At 38.4% G+C, this 21,632-nt stretch overlaps 1 protein-coding gene across 5 annotated transcripts in view; it reads right to left on the reverse strand.

Annotated features, from left to right (window-relative positions):
* Positions 1–21,632, reverse strand: part of CHRM3 (cholinergic receptor muscarinic 3) — a 549,914-nt gene that overhangs the window by 244,065 nt on the left and 284,217 nt on the right. For all 5 annotated transcript variants that reach the window (XR_009550419.1, XR_009550420.1, XM_060193346.1 and 2 more), the window contains one exon: positions 14,405–14,507. The gene's annotated coding sequence lies outside the window, so the exon portion shown is untranslated. The remainder of the gene's footprint in view (positions 1–14,404; positions 14,508–21,632) is intronic.

Here is a 21,632-nt window from a genome sequence, read left to right on the forward strand (position 1 = left end):
GGGCAAAAAGGGAATTTACAAACTTGAAAGAAAGAGAAATTTGGGGCTGGGCAGTGACCTGATTGAGTGCACATGGTACAATGCACAAGCACCCGGGTTCAAAGACCTCCTACACCTTACCACTGTCCCCACCTGCAGGGGGAAAGTCTCACAAGTAGTGAAGTAGTGCTGCAGGTATCCATCTTCCCCCTTCCCTCTCAATTTCTCTGCCTCTATTCAATAAGTAAGTGGATGAAAAATGAGTATGAGAACCGAAACAAACAAAGAAATCTTTAAAATGAAAAGGAATCCACCCCAAACCCTTCCTCTACTTCTGAAGATTAAGTATGCTCTAGGGCGTAGGAGCTTGGAAGCACCAGTAATCCCTAAAATTCTTGTGTCTTTCTTTGCACTTGACATGATTTCCTTTTAATGATGAACTGACATACAGTAACATGGATTATCACCAAATCTTGCCCAGGCAGAGACCATCTGAAATACAAACCTTCTCTAGGCCCTTTACACACATGTCAACAGGGGTACAATTCCCACCACCAGAGTTCTGAATCCCCAATCTCTCTATAGTAAGCTACGGTAGTTTTCCCAAGGTAGCAGATATGGGTGATTATTTCTACAACTAGCTGTTCATATTTGTATATAATTGCCCCCCTTTTGTTTTTAAAGGTCTCATATTCTCTCCTTTTCAAACTACATGTAATCTTATTACTACACTGGATCCAAATGTCCCTCTATTTTTCCATTTCTCTCTCCAGGTCCTGATGGAGTTGGAATTCTGAGTCCTCTTATTCTCTTCCTCCTATCGCTCTTCTACATCTCAGTTGCCATACATATCTGATGCAATCAGATGTGTTCAGGGTGGAATGGTTGCAGACCACTATCATACACTTCTCATTATTGCATAACCTTTCTATTTTTCATCACAGAAAGTCAAAGAAATCATTTAAAAAAAAAAAACACCTCACATTAGTTCACTCCTTTGCTCAGTCTTTAAGTGGGTGCCCAAGTCATTAAGTAAGAATATAGTTACAACATAATCCATATATTTCTTGAGCATATCTAGTTAAAATGTCACAATTACATTAGTAAAGACTAATTTTTATGATTTTGTGATAGAAACACTACGAATCTGTGAAATTTGCTTTATGTAAAAGAATTTGAAAGTTAAAAGAAATGCAGTGAATTGATTTTTTAAAAGCATATCTATGTTTCAATATGATCTAATTTACTCAGGAAGGTAATGTAGCAGCAATCCACATTGCTATTGAGTTTAAATATTCCCACTCATAATCACTGTGATGCATAATATATGAAGTCAGAAGCAGGACTGTGCTGGTAAAACAAACCTCCTTTAAAAAGTGCTCACAGGGACTGGGTGGTGGCACATTTCATTAAAAGCATGCACTATAAATGCTCAAGAACCTGGGCTCAAGACCCTGGTCCCCACCTGCAGAGGGAAAGCTTTGCGAGTGTCAAGCAGTGCTGCAGGTGTCTCTCTCCTTCTCGAACACCTCTTCCCTCTCAATTTCTGGCTGTCTCTATCCAATAAATAAAGATAATATATATACTTAAATTTAAAAAGTGTTCACAAATAAAACAAATCAAATGTAAAGCATATACATATTTTCTTAGGAAAAGTGAAACAATCAATTGTTCTTGGGTATGAGAGGACGTATCTTTCATATCATTACATTTCCATCAAAGTCATCATTATTTAAAAAAAGAATAGTATCAGTAAAACAATAATGTTCCAGACAATCTGACACATATTAGACAAAACAAATCTGTGGAATAGAATAGAGAGTACATCATATCTTATAATTCTTCTTGAGTACTTATGTAAATGAGTAAAGTAGTTGACTAACAGCACATCTTACATGCAGTGATACAGTATGAGAGGTGGATACATTACATTTTACTCTATATGAACATTTTTACAACTAAAAACAATAAAAAGTGAGAGAGTGATAATACAAGTTAACGGAATTAATTGCTAATCTTTTGAGATGTTCTTCAATTTGTGGAAATTATTCTATTTCATAATTTCTATAGCTGCCAGGGAATCAAAAAAGAGTTGTGGATTATTTAGTACTGACTCAACTGTAAAGCATTGAGTCTTCATACTATTTTGATCTTACGAGTACTATGATGATTTACCCTCCTTTATATCTCTCACCTTTCAGTCACCAAGTTGCAGCTGCTACTCTGATTCCATCCTGAATTCCCTGTGCAAATATCTCAGCAATGTGTCCCAGAACCTCACCTCTCCAGAGCTCTACCACACTAGGGAAAGATAGAAACAGGCTGGAGGTATGGATCAACCTGCCAACACACATGTCTAGCAGAGAACCAATTATAGAAGCCAGAACTACCCCCTTCTGCACTCCAAAAAGAATTTTGTTAGATACTCTCAGAGGGGAGGAAATGTTAGGAGAAGATGACCAGAAGGCTCTGAACCCCAATTCTATTAAGACCCAAAGAGTGAAGAGGAAAAAAGGAAGGGCATTTAGAAGTAGCAATACACATAGAAAGGAAAAGAAGGTAGGGCCGTAGAAAAATAAGGGCAATTCCTAGCTTCCTTCTACCCTAAAATCCCTAATCTCATCTGCTGTAATCCTATTTTTTGGTTCTTGTTCATTAACCATCTTGTCTCAATTTAGGTCATACCAACCTTCCAGACACCAAGTTACAGATGCCACCATGATTCAATCCTGACTTCTCTGGGCAAACAACCTCACTAATGTGTCCTGGATCCTCGAATCTCCAAAGCTCTGGTCGACTAGGGAAAGATACAAACAGTCCAGGGGGAGTCGGGAAGTAGGACATCGAGAAATCGAGAGAGGAGGAGGAAGAGGAGGAGGAGGAGGAGGAGGAGGAGGAGACAGAGAGGGGAAGAGAAACACAGACACCTGAAGACCTGCTTATCTCTTTGTGAGGCGACTCCCCCCTTCAGGTGCGTAGCCAGGGGGCTCGAACTGGGATCCTTAAGCGGGTCCTTGTGTTTTGCACCATTTGTGCTTAACTTGCTGCACTACAGCCCGACCCCTGGAAATTAAATTTACAGTGACATTTATCAACTGCTGAGAAAAATAATTTTAGTTTTGAGGAGTTTCTATTATTGTTGATAAAGCTATATCCACTTAAGTCATATGATCTTTTTCTAAAACAGGATAGTGAAGCAATGTCAAACTTACTATCTTTGATTGGGTTTTGATCTTTGCCAAGATAAAAGGGATTCAAAAGATTAGTGACAGCAAGACATGGGGATGATTGCAGTACTTCTTACAAAGTTTACCTGAGTAAAGTATTACTGACAGAACAGTCTTAGAAGGTATTCAGTTATTAATAATTGCAATCATTTCCACAGCAGACTAGAATCCACAATGACAGTGTCATATTTTATCACTTAATGTCTGTCCGTGTGACAATAGCAAAGCTCTGAATGATAAGTTACTCTAATCAGAGTCTTTAGGCTACAAAACCTCTTAAGGTGACAAAAATAAAAGTGATTTTTAAAATGAAAATATTGATGAAGGTAAAGAAACAACATCTTAATAAAATCAGGATGAGCTGCTAAGTAAAATATTAGCTTTGCTAGTCCTTTGACTTTGTCCACATTATTTAAAAATAATGTCCAGCTCAGAGGCTGGGCAATAACGCAGCAGGTTAAGCGCACATGGACCTGCTTAAGGATCCCGGTTCGAGCCACCAGTTCCCCACCTGCAGGGAGGTTGCTTCGCAAGTGGTGAAGCAGGTCTGCAGGTGTCGATCTTTCTCTCCTCCTCTTTGTCTTCCCCATCTCTCTCGATTTCTCTCTTTCTTATCCAACAACAGCTATAATAACAATAACAAATTGTAAGTAGGGCACCAAAGTAAAAACCCAGTGGTGAGGGGTAGGCATGTAGCTTCCTGGGCCAGTGGGGGGTGGGAGTGGGCGGGAGGGATGGGTCACAGTCTTTTGGTGGTGGGAATGGTGTTTATGTACACTCCTAGCAAAATGTAGACATATAAATCTGTAGCTAATTAATATGAGAGGGGGAAATCAATTGTATGTCTCAAAGTTTCTCAAAAGACAAACTGAATCTTTTTAATATATAGGCTATGTATTTGATATGCGGACTCTCTCAAAAGCCTAGACCAAGTAGATTAGAAGCTTCCAATAGCACAGCTATATACAAGATACTGGGTACTGTCCAGCAAACCATAACAAGGGACTTTTCAAAGTTAACCCAATTAACAAATAATGTGATGATAATATTAACTATTGAGTGTCTTTTTGAACCCTAAGACAGCAGGAACCTCTCATCTTCACTATAGAGCCCCTACTTCCCCCAGTCCTGGAACCCTTGGATAGGGCCCACTTTCCCGTATGCATCTCCCAATCCAAACCAAATAACATTGCATCTGCCGATCACAACCTAACCAAAGCAACGATTGCTACCTCAACATGCTTCACCTCAGAATGTATCCAGAGACTTCACGTGTGGAATGACAACCCTTCAGCTTCATTACTCGGGTGAGACCTTTCCTTTAATAGTACACTCTAATTTCATCTCAGGTAGTTCACTTTCTAACAAAGTCCCATAACCTAGATATACACCAGTTTCTGTGAGAGAGAGCTTATGTGCACACGTATCCATAAACTACTGCAAAATATATACCTGAAAGCAGGACTACACTAGAGTTTGCAGTGAGTACCTCCCTAACACTTCCTCTCCACTATTCCAAGCTTGGGATCCATGATTGCTCAACAAATTGTTTGGCTTCATATGTTAACTCTGTTTTCAATCACCAGGTTCCAGATGCCACCAGGATGCTGGCTAGGCTTCCCTGGATTGAAGACCCCACCAATGTGTCCTGGAGCTCAGCTTCCCCAGAGTCACACCCTACTAGGGAAAGAGAGAGGCAGACTGGGGGTATGGACCGACCAGTCAACGCCCATGTTCAGCGGGGAAGCAATTACAGAAGCCAGACCTTCTACCTTCTGCATCCCTCAACGACCCTGGGTCCATGCTCCCAGAGGGATAGAGAATGGGAAAGCTATCATGGGAGGGGGTGGGTTATGGGGATTGGGTGTTGGGAATTGTGTGGAGTTGTGCCCCTCCTACCTTATGCTTTTGTTCACTAATCCTTTCTTAAATAAAAAATTAAAAAAAAAAAATTAAAAAAAAAAGAAAAAACAATAACAACCACAACAAGGGCAACAACAAGGGCAACAAAATGGGAAAAGTAGCCTCTAGGAGCAGTGGATTCACAGTGCTGGCACCGAGCCCCAGCGATAACCCTGGAGGAAAAATAATAATAATAATAATTATTATTATTATTATAATTATAATTATTATTTCCAGCTCTCTGCTTCAACAGAGTATACCAGGTATTATCTCTGATCTCATGAATTTCCATTTTGTTGTTCATTACTTCATGTTTCTTGTTCACTGGCTAAGTTACTTGCTAGTTTTGATATAATTTCATCTGCTTGTGTACAAACTAAAATGTATGTGAATTACTCATTCATCACATAAATATTTAGAAAAGTCTACTTCTAAGATATTCAGTCTTAAAATTCAATACACAGTGCTGGAGGAGTGGGTAGAATAAGCCATTCTGATATAATAGTGAGCATATGTGATAAATATGAACAGTCTAAATATAGAATCTTGCAAATTTTTAAAATGACTCCTAGTTAATTATATACTAGTTCTTTAGATATTTTCTGATTAAAGGAAGTTAACGCCAAGGGAAAACTTAGTAGACAATGCAAAGTGCAATACTATGTAATAAACTCAAGGTATATTACAGGTACTATTAATAGCCTTCTCAATAGATGTTTTATATAGTGACAAAATTACAGATTTCATAAAGATTTTAATTTTTCTCTTCTAGAACCCAGACACTCAGGGATACTGGGAATTTTGAAAGCTGCCTTTATATTATTTTAAAAGCTTCACCTGCACTAATGTAAAACTCTAAATCATAATAAGAAAAAGCACTGCCTGAACTCTTTCAAATAATTCCCTAAAATGGCATAAAAAGAAGTTATGGCTTTATCATAGCTCTATTCATCCCCTCAGAGAAGAATTGTCTACAAGGCCAACACATCTTGATCCCAAAAGGAAACAGAAAGACCATCATTATAAGCATTACTGACTTGTATCTTTAGGGATGTTCAGTATTTGAGTCTCTGCATGTGTTTTGCTCTTCATTTTCCTACAGTAGTAATTGAGAAAAGCTTAAGTTATTAACAGTTTCCTTAGTGTAGAACAGGCTTATACGAACAGGTTATTAGGACAAATCAAGTTCTCCAAACACACTTTAGCTTCACTGATGAAAACAATTTATGGCAAAGAAGAAAACTATTCTTCGGCCACTAACTTAATGCCCAGCTAACTGACTATAAGTTTTTCATTGATCCTCATGAGCTGAATGTAATAAGCATAGTTTTTTTTTTTAATGTTCTTCACACAGATTCTTGAACTTTTTATAACATAAATAGTGAGAATCCGATGGTCTTCTACTGAAAACAAAAACTGTCATCCATATGAAATTTGATAATGAAAGTTGATAATGCCATGCACAAGGGATGTGGATATGGACCCACATTTACATTCAGCTTTAAGGCAGTTTTTGATTACTTTTAAAACTCGGATAACAAATACATCCCTATACCTCAAAAGGCATCTTTTTAAAATTGAAAACTTGCTAATGGTACTTTTATCTATTTCTTTTTCAGCGGACAGTGCAAATCAACAGTTACAGTCTAAAGGAAAGATTTCAGAGGCTAAAACAGTCTGTAGCCCAATGAAAAAAGAAGTCTCCATTGTGGTTAAAGCAAACAACTAGGTTGCCACTATTCACTGGTGAAAAGGTAGAACTACCTGAGCAGCAGGAGAAACGATCTCAGCTGAAGCTCCTATATTGCCTGACAAAAGACCATGCCTATATCTGATATTCTACCTAAAAAAGTAGAAATGTCCAGATAAAATCTAACTTTTGGTATAAACTGAGCAACTGTGAAGGAATGATATTTAACAAATTTTGGTAGTTGCACCATGAAATAAACTTTACAATAAAAGTGTTGCCAAATTATAAAATCTCTTTGCATTCTCATTGTAAGTTAAGATCAGGATGTGGTTTGGGTGGCAACTTGTATGGTAGTCAGTAATACTTTGGAACTTCAGGTCACTGTCTTGAAGAGGAGACATGTAGAAGATGCTGTTAGTTTGATCAATAAACTTCTGTGGAAATTGATATTAATCGTGGTTCAGGAGGTGGCACATTGGACTCTCAAGCATAATGTCTTGCGTTCAGTCCCTGGCAGCACAAGTACCAGAATAATGTCTGGTTCATTCTCTACCTTCTCTTATCTTTCTCATTAATAAATAAATCAAATCTTAAAAATAAAAGAAATGGATAATACTGCCTTAGGACCTGCAGTTATACCACTTAAACCCTTCCCCCACATTTGTTCCTGAAAGTTAACACTAAAGTGACTTGGTCCTTCAACAAAGTCTGTACTTGGGTTCTTTATGCAGTCAATGTACACATGATTTTTAGCAGTTACCACCACGATTGCTATTTTTTTTTTTTCCCTCCAGGGTTATTGCTGGGCTCGGTGCCTGCACCATGAATCCACCGCTCCTGGAGGCCATTTTTCCTTTTTGTTGCCCTAGTTGTTGCAGCCTTGTTGCGGTTATTATTGCCATTGTTGACGTTGCTTTGTTGTTGGATAGGACAGAGAGAAATGGAGAGAGGAGGGGAAGACAGAGAGAGAGAGAGGAGAGAAAGATAGACACCTGCAGACCTGCTTCACCGCCCGTGAAGCGACTCCCCTGCAGGTGGGGAGCCGGGGGCTCGAACCGGGATCCTTACACCGGTCCCTGCGCTTTGCGCCACGTGCGCTTAACCCACTGCGCCACCGCCCGACTCCCCACTATTGCTATTATTATTGAAGTGGACAAGAACAGCAATGAAAAGATAGTTTAGGGACCATTATGACAAAATAAGAAGAAAACAAAGTGATGAACATGACTTGTATTGGGGAAGGACATTTAACATACAGACTAGTGGAAATATTAGAGCAGTAGTTCAATGCCTTGGTACACAGGACATTTATTATTCTAAGAGCTTTTTAAAAATATCTGAAGTCCAAATTCTACTCTCAGAGGTATTCTCAGGTTGCTGATACAACTGAGTTACGAGTTCTTTTAAGAATCTCTGGGTCAAAGGAATTGATGGGTTAGATGTGAAGGGACTGAAGAAGGAAGTATCTTGCATCAAAACCTTCTGGTGGGGCTGGGAAGTGGAGCACCTGGTTCATTGCACTTATCACCATGTACAAGGTCTGGGCTTCAAGCCCCAGCTCCCGACCTGAAGGGGGAATACTGCATGAGCTGTAAAGCAGGTTTGCAGGTTTCTTTCTCTCCCCCTCTCTGTCTCCCCTCCCCTCTCAATTTCTCTCTGTGTCCTGTGAAATAAAATAAAATAAATAGAAATAAAATGGAAAATAGGTGCTGGGAGTGGTCGATTTATAGTGCAGCGCAGGCCTCAAGCCACAGCAATAACTCTGCTGGCACAAAAACCAAACCAAACAAACAAAAATGAAAAAAAACCCAAACATATGGTGACCTATGAGAGATTAACTTTGATGCTACAATTGTAATTATTTTGCATTGCCATGAACCATGCCCAAACAAGCTGGCAGACCTATAACATAAATTATATATATATAATGTTTTATTAAGGAGGGGTAATGTAATGGCTTACAGTTTTCACTTAGGCAACTGCACACAAAATTTGCTTTACTGTGTTTCACCTTATTGTTACTCATAGAAACTTTATCAGATCTCTTACAAATGGAAGGTTTTGTGGCAGCCCTGCACTGAACAAATCCCGTCAGTGCTGTAATTCCAACAGCATGTGCTCAATTTTTGTTTCTTTGCCACACAATGAAAATTCTCTCAGTATTTCAAACTTTTTTTTTTTTGTTGTTGTTGTTGTTGCTGGGACTTTATGCTGTAGACCAACTTCTTTAGTTAGGAGATAAAGAGCGATGAAGATGGGGAGAGGAGTAGGGAGAAGGAGGGAGGAGAGAGTGAAGAAAGGAGAGAGAGAAAGGCACACTATTGCACTGAAATATCTCGCAGTGATGAAGTTTTCCCATGTGGTGTACTGGGGACTTGAACCTTGGGTTGTGCACATGGAAAAGCAGGCAGCTGCCAGGTGAGCCATATTGTCATGACCCAAACTTTGTTTTATGATTATTATATCCCTTATGGTGATCTATTACAGGTTATTTGATGTTATTGTTGTAACTATTTTGGATTGCCATGAGCTATGTCCAAACAAGCTGGCAGAACCTATAAGATAAACACTGCGTACAATCTTTTAAAAAATGTTTTATTGAGGGGGGTTAATGGTTTACAGTAAATATAGTTGTTGGCATATTTGTACAATTTCTCAGTTTTCTGCTAAACACTCTTACCCCCAGCCTAGGCCCTCTTCCACCATCATGCACTATGATCTAAAAGCCACCCCACACAACCAGTCCTTTAGTTTGGTGCAATACATCAAACTCAGTCCAAGTTATTCCAACTTTGATGGCTCTACTGGCCAGCTCCCCCCCACCACCACCCCCGCACCTCCTTTTCATTAGGTTTTCTAGGGAGGACATGCCACTATTAAAATTAGGCTGATTAACAACCCTATAATGGCTACTGAATCTGCAAATGAAAGGCAGAGTCTCACATCTTTCACTTTTAAGTGAAAAGCTAGAAATGATTAAGCTTGTTGCACCAAAGCAAAAAAAGCAAAGTTCTCTGGAGGAGGGACCTTTCTAGTCCTGGTGCATGATGGTGGAGGAGGTTCTAGGCTGGAGTGAGAGAGTTTTGCAGAAAATTGAGAAATTTTTACCCATGTATCAACTGTACTTACTGTAAACCATTAATCCCCCCAATGAAAAAGCAGGAAAAGAAAAAAAGTAATAGAGATATGTGGAGGGAAGACTGAAAATAGATTTTGAAAGATTTTTACCCCTTTATTTTGAAACTGATAAACTGGCCGCAGAGAAATGTTACTAATATCTATCGTGCAGAAGGGTCATTTAGCCAGAAAGAAAAAGTCTAAAAAATAGGGTTACTAAGCAATAGCCCTATTTTTTTTTAAAAAAATTATTTATAAAAAGGAAACACTGACAAAACCATAGGCTAAGAGTGGTACAACTGCACACAATTCCCACCACCAGAACTCCGAATCCCATCCCTTCCCCTATTAGTTTTACTATTCTTTAACCCTTTGGGAGTATGGACCCATGGTCATTATGGGGTGCAGAAGGTGGAAGGTCTGGCTTCTATAATTGCTTCCCCGCTGAACATGGGCAGGTCGATCCATACTCCCAGCCTGTCTCTCTCTTTCCCTAGTGGGTCAGGGCTCAGCAGGGCTCCAGGATACTTTGGTGGGGTCCTCTGCCCTGTTTCTGTATCTGCTTCTGTTTCTCTACCTTTAGGTCTGAGTCCTCTCTGTTTCCATCCCTATCTCCCCCATTATATCTGAAAACATAATAAATGAAATCCAACAACCACTTGTTCCTAATTATTACAGTTGATTGAACTATATGAAAAAAGAAGTTATTAAGCTTAGTGAGGAAGGAATATCAACAGTTAAGATAAGCCAAAAGTTAGACTTCTTGAATCAAACAGTTAACCAAGTTGTGAATACACATAAAAAGTTACTGAAGGAAATGAAAAGTGATACACTAGTGTACACAGAAACAATATGAAAGCAAAATAGCCTGATTACCGATAAGGAGAGTGAATGAATGAGTCATCTGGCTAGAAGATCAAGTCAGCCACAACATTCTCTTAAATGAAAGCCTAGTGAAGCTCCAGGTCCTAACTCTCTCCAGATACATTATGGCTAAAAAAGATGGGGAAACTGCATAAGTTTTTGGTGCAAACATCGGTGACTTCATGAGGCTGAAGTAAGAAGTGTGTTCAATAGCTAAAACAGACTTTCTAGCTTATTCCAACATGAAGACCCCAAATCTCATCTGCTATAGTCTTATCTTTAGGTTCCTGATTATTAAACGATTTCTTTTCAGCCACCAAATTAAAGATGCCACCATTACGCCAATCTGATTTCTCTCGTCAGATGACCTCACCAACGTGTCCCATAACCTCACTTCTCTAGAGCCCTTCCCCACTAGGGAAAGAGAGAAACAGGCTGTGGTTATGGATCCACCTGTCAATGCTCATGCGCAGCAGGGAGAAGTAATTACAGAAACCAAACCTTCCACCTTCTATAGCCATAAAGATTTTTTTCATACTCCCAGAGGGATAAAGAAGAGAAAACCTTAAATGGAGGGGATGGAATATGGAACTCTGGTGGTGGGAATAGTGTGGAATTGACCCTTCTCTCACAGTCTTGTTAATCATTATTAAATTACTAATTAAAAAAAGTATAAAAAGAAAGAAAGAAAGAAAAAGTGTTCATTGAAAAACAGTGCAAGGTGAAATAGCAGCGTTACTGCAGTAGCTTTAGAAAATTATCATAAAGGTCTAAGACAAATTATGATACTTGGTATGCTAAATAACAAATTTTCAATGTAGATGAAACAGCCTTATCTTGGAAGACAACTTACGAGAGGGGAAGGCAATGCTTAGCCTTAAAATGCCAAAGAGTAGGCTGACACTCATGTTGGAGGCTAATGCAAAATGATAACTTCAGATTGAAGCAAGGCTTCAATGACCATTCTGAAAAGATTAGGGTCTTAAGAAATGCGTGAAATCTACTCTTCCTGTGCTCTATAAGTGGAACAACAAAGTCAAGATGACAACACATTTGTTTACAACACAGTTCATGGAGTATTTTAAGCCTGCTGATGAGACCTATTGCTCAGAAGAGAGAAGCTCATTTCATGATACTGACAATGCAATTAGCCACCACAGAGCTCTGGTAAAGATGTGCAAGAGGAGTGATATTGTTTTGGTATCTTCTCACAACACTCATTCTATACCTCATTATTCCATGAAGAAATGGTTTTAACTTCAAGTCTTATTATTTACAAAATATATTTTGTAAGACTATTGTTGCCAAAGACAGTCGTTCCTTTCATGTTCTCTGGGCAAACAGTTGAAAGGCCTCACCATTCCAGATGCCGTGACAGAATGTCATGAATTTATATTATACAGGTAATTATTTTATATTATAATTTACTTTATATTATACAGGTAATTATTTGTCTATTTGTGCATAAGACTCAGCTCATCACTTCAGTATATGCAGTGCTCTGACACAAACTCATGCTTGCAAGTCCTGCACTTTACTACTGCACCTCCTTCTAGGCTACTAGAATATCAACACTGACATGAATTCTGACAAAGTTGATTCCAACTCTGTGGATGACTTTCTGAGGTTCAATACTTTAGTCATACAAGTAACTGCAAATAATGTAAAGCTCAGATATAGGGAGTCTGAAGATATGGCCCAATTGCTGAGATCTCCTAATAAACTTGAATTGATAGGAAGTTGTTTCTTATGGCTGAACAATCAAAATGGTTTCTCAAACTGCAATCTACTTCCAATGATGTACTGTGAACAGCACTGAAACAAAGGTTTTATTTATGGAACAGAGACCTTATTATAGGAGCAAAACTCTTTGTTGACTCCAGGAAAAACAACCAATTCTACTTCATGTATGAGATGAAAGCTGGGTACAGAGCAGTGACTCAGTGATAGAGAACCTGTATGTGTGAGACCCTTAATACCACCAAGACAAACTGAGTCAGAATTAAATGAGTCATGGAGTAGTGCCTTGGGCTCTCTCTTTTTTAAAATAAATAAATCAAATGGAAATTGAAGATATTTTTATAAAGGAAAGGTGACCTGCTGAGTTTAGTACATCACTATTGTGAAATTATTTATTTCTTTTCCCCTCCCTCTATTCATCTTGCCTTCTTTCCTTATAAAATGTGTAATAATACCCATATTAGGAAGAAGACAATTTTTCCAAGGTCCTAGTAAAACTTGGTCTCACATCTGATAAAATCTCAAGTGTGTGTGATTTCCTACATGTGCTTTTCAGTAACTTTTGTTAAGTGGCATGGGAACTGGAAGTTGCTATAGGGTTTGACTAGGAAAAGAAAAGATTTATATAGAAAAAAATTCTAAATATCTGCAAACATGAAAACAAGATTACCATAGCACTAACAAAAGTTAAGAAGTATAAACAAGGGAGTCCGGCAGTAGCGCAGCGGGTTAAGCGCACGTGGCGCAAAGCGCAAGGACCTGCGTAAGGATCCTGCTTCGAGCCCCTGGCTCCCCACCTGCAGGGTGAAGCAGGTGGTGAAGCAGGTCTTCAGGTATCTATCTTTCTCTCCCCCTCTCTGCCTTCCCCTCCTCTCTCCATTTCTCTCTGTCCTATCCAACTACAATGACATCAATAACAACAACAATAACCACAATAAAACAACAAGGGCAACAAAAGGGAAAATAAATAAATATTTTTAAAAATTAAAAAAAAGAAGTATAAACAAGAAAGGGGACCAGGTGGTAGTGTCCCTGATTAAGCATAGATATCACCATGCACAAGCATTCAGGTTAGAGCCACCTGTGGGGGGAAGCTTCACAAGCGATCTAAGCAGGTATGCAGGTGTCTTTCTCTCTCCATCTCTATCTCCCTTCCCTTCTCAATTTCTCTCTGTCCTCTCAAATAAAAGGAAAAATTTGGGAAAAAAAAGCTTAAACAGGAAACTAATATAACTTATGATAAGTTTCCCTTAGAGAGAACACACAACCCTTCCAAAGACACATATAGAGAGAACTCAACCAAGTAGTATTAATTGAGTCAAATCAGGAGTCACATAAGCCACCTTATGAGAATCCAATTCCAGAGTATTCCCTTCAAGAGACTTCATTAAATAATAAAACTGTCAGATACATTTTAGGTTTATTTTTTTAATGTCATATCTATGTCAGAATGCATCAAGGGAGAAGTCACGAAAAACTAGAGATGAAATGATCAGTAATTAATTCACATATGTATTCACTCAGTACATAATTCAGTTCTCAGTTTTATCTAGACCTAGAAATTTTTTGGAAAAAAGTTTCTTTTCTGTTGAAATTTTAAAATAAAGTTGCTAAAATGGTGATCAGTTGTATTTCGTATACTTGATTCCCACAAAGGAGTAGATAAATCATTTTATTTTTCAGTATGAGCATAGAATCTTCCCTTTAAATTGGAGTCTCATATGTAATATTATCAAATCATTCCTAAGCAGAAAAGATAAAAATCACATCTGATGCATGAATTTCAGTCTTCAGAACATATTCTATTCTTGGTAAAGTACAATAACAATAGGAGTGAGGTAAGATTTGAAAGTGGGGGTAAGCATAAATGAGAAGTTTTACATACCTATTCCAGGTAGGGTCATCAAACCAATCCAATGTATCAAGAACTGTGTTGTGTGCTGAATTTCTCTTGCAGAAAGGAATCAGGTGCCATGCTACCACAAAAGCTGAAAATAAGACAAAGACAAGTGGTTAAGTCAGGCTAAAACAAGATAAAAAAGCAAAGGACACTTGGATCACTAAATTGTGAGATGACATTTTAATTAAATGATAGAGTTCATCACAAGAAGTTATCCCAGTACATATTTCCAAACATATTTCATCAAATAACACTTTTGTTCTAAAATACCCGTTATCATCCTGCAGAATGAATGATCCCCAGCACTGACTGGGGAAGCAATGAACTTGTGTAACCAACTTCTCTATACAGATGACACAGATGTCTCATCTTGTGACTATGTGTTCTCATTCTGAAATATCTGATAATTGAGAATACAAGTTTCCCCTATTATAATGAAGTTATACTTTAATTTCATATGGAAGGGTATCTATGCTTTAAATTCCCTTAAGTTTTATAGCAATTAGTCAATGAATCATTCACCTTACTAATTTAATTCATAGTTATTTATAAATTTTCTAAACTTTAGAAATACTGTGAGGAGGGGGAGAGAAAGACTGCGAGCGGGAAAATTCAAGGGACTCTTAGTCCTTAGTATTATTCATAGTGCTCCCATGTGGTTCCAGGGATCAAACTCCATGCCTCACACATCGATAACATGTGCTATATCAATGAACCCCTTGCTAGGTGCCATATATTTTCATTCAATTTCATGACAACAAGTATCTGGCATTCATCATTTTCACTGACAAGAGCCAGATACTAGGTTGACTAAAAGAATAGAAGTTGGCCTTTTCCTTAGAAATCCAAGTCAGGTGGAAATGACCAAGTTAGATGTTGACCAACTTCTAAGAACTACCTGTCTATAGTGTAGAAAGGGTACAGAGGTGGTGTCACCAAGAAGAGAGTGCTTAAAACTGAGCCTTAAATTCTGAGTACAAGAGTGAAAGAGGGCCCAGGAATGAGGAGGAGGAAGAATATACAAAGGTAGCATATTCAAGGGCAGGGAGCAGTGGGTGACAATGGGATGTTCTGAAAGCTGCCTTAATGTCATGCAAGAATGTGAGGGAAGTATAGCCTTCTGACTTCATTCTCTCTGAAAGCTGGGATAATATTACCTAACCTCCTCTCTGTTTAGGGGAAACTGAGGTCCAAGGACTTGCCCAAGACCATAAAGTGATGTCTCTCGACTAGTCTGACTCTCCTTCTGCTTCAGGAAGAGGCTTGTTCCAGGATTCATGTGTTGCAGTACAATGATAACAGAGGTGTGACTATCACAAGCACTTCCTCTCAATGCTTTCCTATGTTTGTGTGGAGAGCTGCACAACTGAACTGAATTTACTGTCACCTTCACTGTTTCAGGAATGCAATCGGGGGGTGAGAAATGTTTGTTTGTTTTTACCTTGTGAGGTTTTTTGTTTGTTTTGTCCTTTTAAAAATTTATTTTATTCATGATTTAATAATGATCAACAAGATTGTGACATAAGAGGGGTACAATTCCATACAATTCCCACCACCAGAGTTCTATATCCTATTCCCTCCATTGGAAACTTCCCAATTCTTTATCTCTCAGGGAGTGTGGAAAAAGGATCTTTATGGGGTGCAGAAGGTGGGAGATCTAGCTTCTGTAATTGCTGTCTCCTCTGGACATGGGCATTGACAGGTTGATCCATATCCCTAGCCTATTTCTATCTTTCCCTAGTGAGGTAGGGTTCTGGGGAGGTGGGGGTCCAGGGTTCATTGATGAGGTCAGGTTAGTGTCACGGTGGCATCTGCAACTTGGTGGCTAAAAAGCATTAAAATATAAAGCAGAATAAATTGTTCAATAATCTGGAACCTAAAGGTGAGAGTGTAACAGATAAGATTTTGAGTCTTCATATTGGAAGAAACTCAGAAGTCTATTTTAGCTATATTCTGATGGGCCCGTGACTTTACCAATATTTTCCTGGGCTCCTGTGCTAATTATGAATAGACATGGGCCCTGGTTCAGATCAATGGGGTTTATAGCTAGTGGTATGTATATAATTTTCCCATATGGGGAGCTACTCTCTACCCTGATCCAGCTTTCTAGTCCTACACCCAACTCTGACACAATTCTCCCAGACAATACTTTTATACCACCTGCATATTATCTTGTGAGTTTTTATCTTTTTCAGTAAGACTTCTCTGTGTGGCCATTTCACTTATGTGGCTGACTTCTCTGTGTTATCCAGTAACAGTGGAAAAGCTGGTCACTGTCTAATTCTAGCTGTGGCCTTCAAATTCATTCTGACTTAACTATTGCATGTGAGCCTCTCTTAGATCTTTTGGCTTTGGCCTCTGACAATTTAGAACTTCAATAACTTTGATGGTGTGATGAGTGAATAAAGAGCTTTGATAAAGGTAAAGAATTAGAATTGTGAAGAGACTAGTACTCTATTATGCAAAATCTGAGTGTATAGAAATGGAGATGAAGGTGCAAAAATTTTCAATGTGAAAATGAAAAAAAAAAACGTGTCTTTTTCACACAAGAGAATTATATAAAAAAGGAGAGTCCAGTGGACACTGTGGCATTCTTCAGAGGATGAGAAATAGAGTTGCTGAGGCAGAAGGGATTGTAGATGGTTTGTTTCCCTTCCCTTTGATCCCTCCTCTTCTCTTTTTAAGTTGTGCTTAGAAGATGTCTTAATCGGTTCAGTTCCTCATTATGAAGGTTAGAGATAGCAAAATCATTTCTCAGCACCTTCCCCCCAATTGCTCTGACTACATGAAAGAGAACAGACACTTGTATCTTCAGTCCATTTCTAATTGAAAAACTGCAAGCCAGTTAAAGGCTTTCAGCTGCCTTATAAAATTTTAGGGATTCTTTTAGCTTTAAAGAAGCATGATTGATTTAAAATGTAGTTCCTGCTACCAAGGTCCTCAAGATAGAAAACAATTCCAGGCAACAGATGAGTAATAATGCCTAGGAAACACTACACTAGTTCTAAGATGGGAAAAAAAATGACAGTATCATCTAGATATGTAACTTGTAGTAATGATCTTGCTTAGCAATTGTTTGATAAACTGAACTTGTATTGTTGGGAAGGACACAGAAGATAGAGATTTTAGCTGAAGTATTCCCAGAAACTAAAAAACAAATAAGCAAATTAAACTATTTCTGAGAAAACTTATTGGAAAAAGAAAAACACACAGAGAAAGGAAGAGCAGAGCCATCACTATGTTTTATGGGGATCAAACTCAGAACCACAGGTGTTCAAATCATGTGCTCTACCAAAAGATGACACCCAAAACAATAGTTGAGCTATCCATAGTATTTGGGGATGAATAATTCATGGAAATATCTATTTTGAATGTAGTTTCCATTTGTTTATGTCAACGTGAATAATTTATGGGGTTCAATGGATCTGACACCAATAATTTGCAATAAAATTCATTATTAGCCTACAATTAGAACAATTCTCTACAAAACCTTGGCTATTGACCTTTATGAATGTTAACTTCAGAGTGAGAAAGTGAGTATTATAACATTTTGTACTAAAAGAATATGAAAAGATAATCCATGCAAGAAGTCAAGGGTGGAAAGGCTGACAGATGAGATGTTTGAGACAAAGAGCAAAGGATGAAACAGCCATTTCCTGTGTGCTGCAACACACCAGATACTAACTCCTAATTTATCTAATCTTTTCAGCAAACTTGTGTCAAAGATAGTATTTTCACTGGTTGGTCTATAGATGGTCACCTCTTTTTTTTTTTTCTTTAATTGTTGTTGGAATTTCACTGCTTTGAGCTGACTTTTTCAGATGGAGACAAAGAGAGAGAGTGAGAAAAGAGGGAGAGAAGGATCAATATCCAAGCAACATAGAAAGAAGCAAACTGGAATAGGTAGGAAAATAGAGAATGGTTCCTGCTGTGGGGAATAGTCTGGAGAAGTCTCAGAAGGCAAGAAGTGGACGTACCTTGACCCTGCAATTCTTCTCCTAGGGATATATCCTAAGAAACCAAACACACCCATCCAAAAAGTCAGAAACAGAAGGATGAATATGGGATGATCTCACTCTTGGGCAGAAGTTGAAAAACAAGATCAGAAGGGAAAACACTAAGCAGAACCTGAACTGGAGTTGGGTGTATTGCACCAAAGTAAAAGAATTAGAGTTGCGGGGGGGGGGGGGTGAGGGGGTTCAGCAAATAAAGATAAAAAATTAAAATAATTCTTATAAAAATAACTTTGGCTTCAGGACCCAATGTATGATGTAGCTCTGCTTCCCCAGAGTCCTGTCCCACCAGGGAAAGAGAGAGACAGGCTGAGAGTATGGATCGACCTGCCAACACCCATGTTCAGCGGGGAAACAATTACAAAAGCCAGACCTTCCACCTTCTGCATCCCACAACGACCCTTGGTCCATACTCCCAGAGGGATAAAGAATAGGAAAGCTACCAGGGGAGGGGATGGGATACGGAGTTCTGGTGGTGGGAATTGTGTGGAGTTGTATCCCTCTTATCCTATGGTTTTTGTCAGTGTTTCCTTTTTATAAATAAAATTAAAAAAAATAACTTTGGCTCTATGTAAAAACAAAATAACTATGATTGCACTCAAATTTTTTTATTCACACTCTCACAATGCCTGCCCTGCTGGTGGGAATGTAAATTGGTCCTACCTCTGTGAAGAGCAGTCCAAAAAACTCTCATAAGGCTAGAAATTCACCTACCCTATGACCTGCCAATTCCTGTCCTGTGGATATATCCTAAGGAATTAAACACACCAATCCAAAATGATCTTTGTATACCTATGTTCTTAGCAGCACAATTTGTAATAGCCAAAACCTGGAAGCAACCTAAGTGTCTAAAAACAGATGAGTGGCTGAGAAAGTTGTATGATGAATGATGAATTTCATCATTCACCTCATTGGATAGAGCTTGAAGAAATTATGTGAAGTGAGATAAGCCAGAAAGAGAAGCATGAATATGGAATGATCTCACTCATGAACAGAAGTAAAGAAATAAGAGCAGAAAGGGGGAAACACCAGGCTGAACTTAGATTGGGTTTGGTGTATTGCCCCAAAGTAAAGGACTCTGGAGGTGGAGGACTGTCAGGTCCTGGTTTATGATGGTGGAGGAAGACCTACGCTGACAGTGAGTGTTTTGCAGAAATTTTGCACATGTATCAACAACTGTATTTGCTGTAAACCATTATATACTCCCAATAAAAATAAATAAATAAATAAATAGATAGATAGATAAATAAAGTTTCCTATCCAAATTCATAGCTGTAGGGTACAGGAATTCTTTCTGGATTTTCTGTGGCTAGTCTTTTCTTTTCTCCTTTCATCACTTAGGAAACAGGAAGTTTCATACTAGAATCTACCATGAGGTATATACAATTCAAAAACTAAATAACATGAGGGAATAGTAGCTAAATATCTGAATCTTCTTCTTTACATTAAACAAGAATAAATTTCAGAGGGCATGACTGTAAGAAGAGAGCCTGGCTCAGAAACAAATGAAACAATATGGTCTTGCAAAAACACCACTTTATTCAAGGAAGTGAAGTAACTAGGCTGACTGAACCAAGCGTTAAGAAAGAAACCAATTAAACACAATGAACATATATTAAATGGTATAGGACATTTAAAAGAGACAGGAAATTGGGCTTTCATTTTCATTCTTCCTTTCCCTTGTAAGGAAAACAGAATTCTTGCTAGCTTTGGGGAGGGGGGGAGATTTTCTTCTTGGCTTGCAGTTACATGAGTGGGGCGTGGGTCTAGAAGTGCTGGGCTAGATTTTGAGTGTTAACAGACTCCATGCTGACAGGACTTCCTAGGTTTTCCTCTAAGATTGAAGCTCAGGATGAAGTCAGTCAGAATAGAAATTGATTAACGATGTAGAAGGTAGTGTTCAACTATGTAGGCAGGATGCCCTTTAGAGAAATTAATGTCTGCTTCAGCTTCTTGGTGTTACATAAAATAGAATATGGCTTTTCCCCTGATCCTATTATCTCCAGAACTACTCGTTCTTTCTTTGAACTAAGACCCCAAACTGCTTTTCTAATGAACAAGAGTGGACAAAAAACATGTAGTAATTATCAACAAAGAACACAAGCTTCTGCAATCACACTCTGATGTGATAAATTAGAATTCTATTTCCAGAAATGAACACTTTATGGATGAACTGGAAATCGTTCTTAAATGTAAAACAAGAACAATGAATGTTCAAGAGTGCAAGCTGTGTAGCAAGCATGCAATGCTATTATTGTATAGCTCTCATTTTGCTTTTGATCAAGTCCTGTACATTTTAATTCTATCATCTTGTAAACTATTTAATTGATATACATAAGCTCAAGAAATTACTAGAGAAATGATTCTCACTTTAGAGCAAAGGCCAGGAGAATTCCTAGAGTAGAAACGTATTACACTTGTTTCCTTTTCCACGATGGTGTTTATATAGTCATTCCAAAGGAATGCAGACAGAAAGCATATCATACTGTCCTTGTAGGCTGTAGAGAAATGAAAATCATCATCTCTGCCTTTAGAAAGTTTGGGGCTAAAGATATTCTTGTTATAAGCAAAATGATGTAAACTATATGTATGTACATTTGTCTGTTTATATTGTTTGTCTCATATCTAGCATCTATTTTTTAAAGAATTTATTTATTTATTCATGGGAAAGATAGGAGGAGAGAAAGAACCAGACATCACTCTGGTACACGTGCTGCCTGGGATCAAACTCAGGACCTCATGGTTGAGAATCCAGTGCTTTATCTACTGCACCACCTCCCAGACCACTCTATCATCTATTCTATCTTACTTGGCAATTGAGGTTTTTGGCACTCTTACAGTGTCCGCAGTGCTAAGGGAAAGGAATAGGTTCATAAGGGTATGTTAAAAAAAAAAAGAAGAAGGAAATTGCAATGAGTTACGAGAGCACATGGTGCAAAATGCAAGGATCGGCATGGCGTAAGGATCAAGCCCCGGCTCTTCACCTGCAGATGTGTGGGGGAAGGTCGCCTCGTAAGAGGCAAAGCAAGTCTGCAGCTGTCTGCTCTCTGTCTTACCCTTCTCTCTCAATTTCTCTCTGTCCTATCCAACAATAACAACTACAAGAAGGGCAATAAAATGGGAAAAATAGCCTCCAGGAGCAGTGGATTCATAGTGTAGGCACTGAGCTCCAGCGATAACCCTGGAGACAAAAAAAAAAA

The sequence above is a fragment of the Erinaceus europaeus genome, chromosome 6 (assembly GCF_950295315.1).
Source record: "Erinaceus europaeus chromosome 6, mEriEur2.1, whole genome shotgun sequence".
In the NCBI taxonomy this organism is placed as follows: Eukaryota; Metazoa; Chordata; class Mammalia; order Eulipotyphla; family Erinaceidae; genus Erinaceus; species Erinaceus europaeus.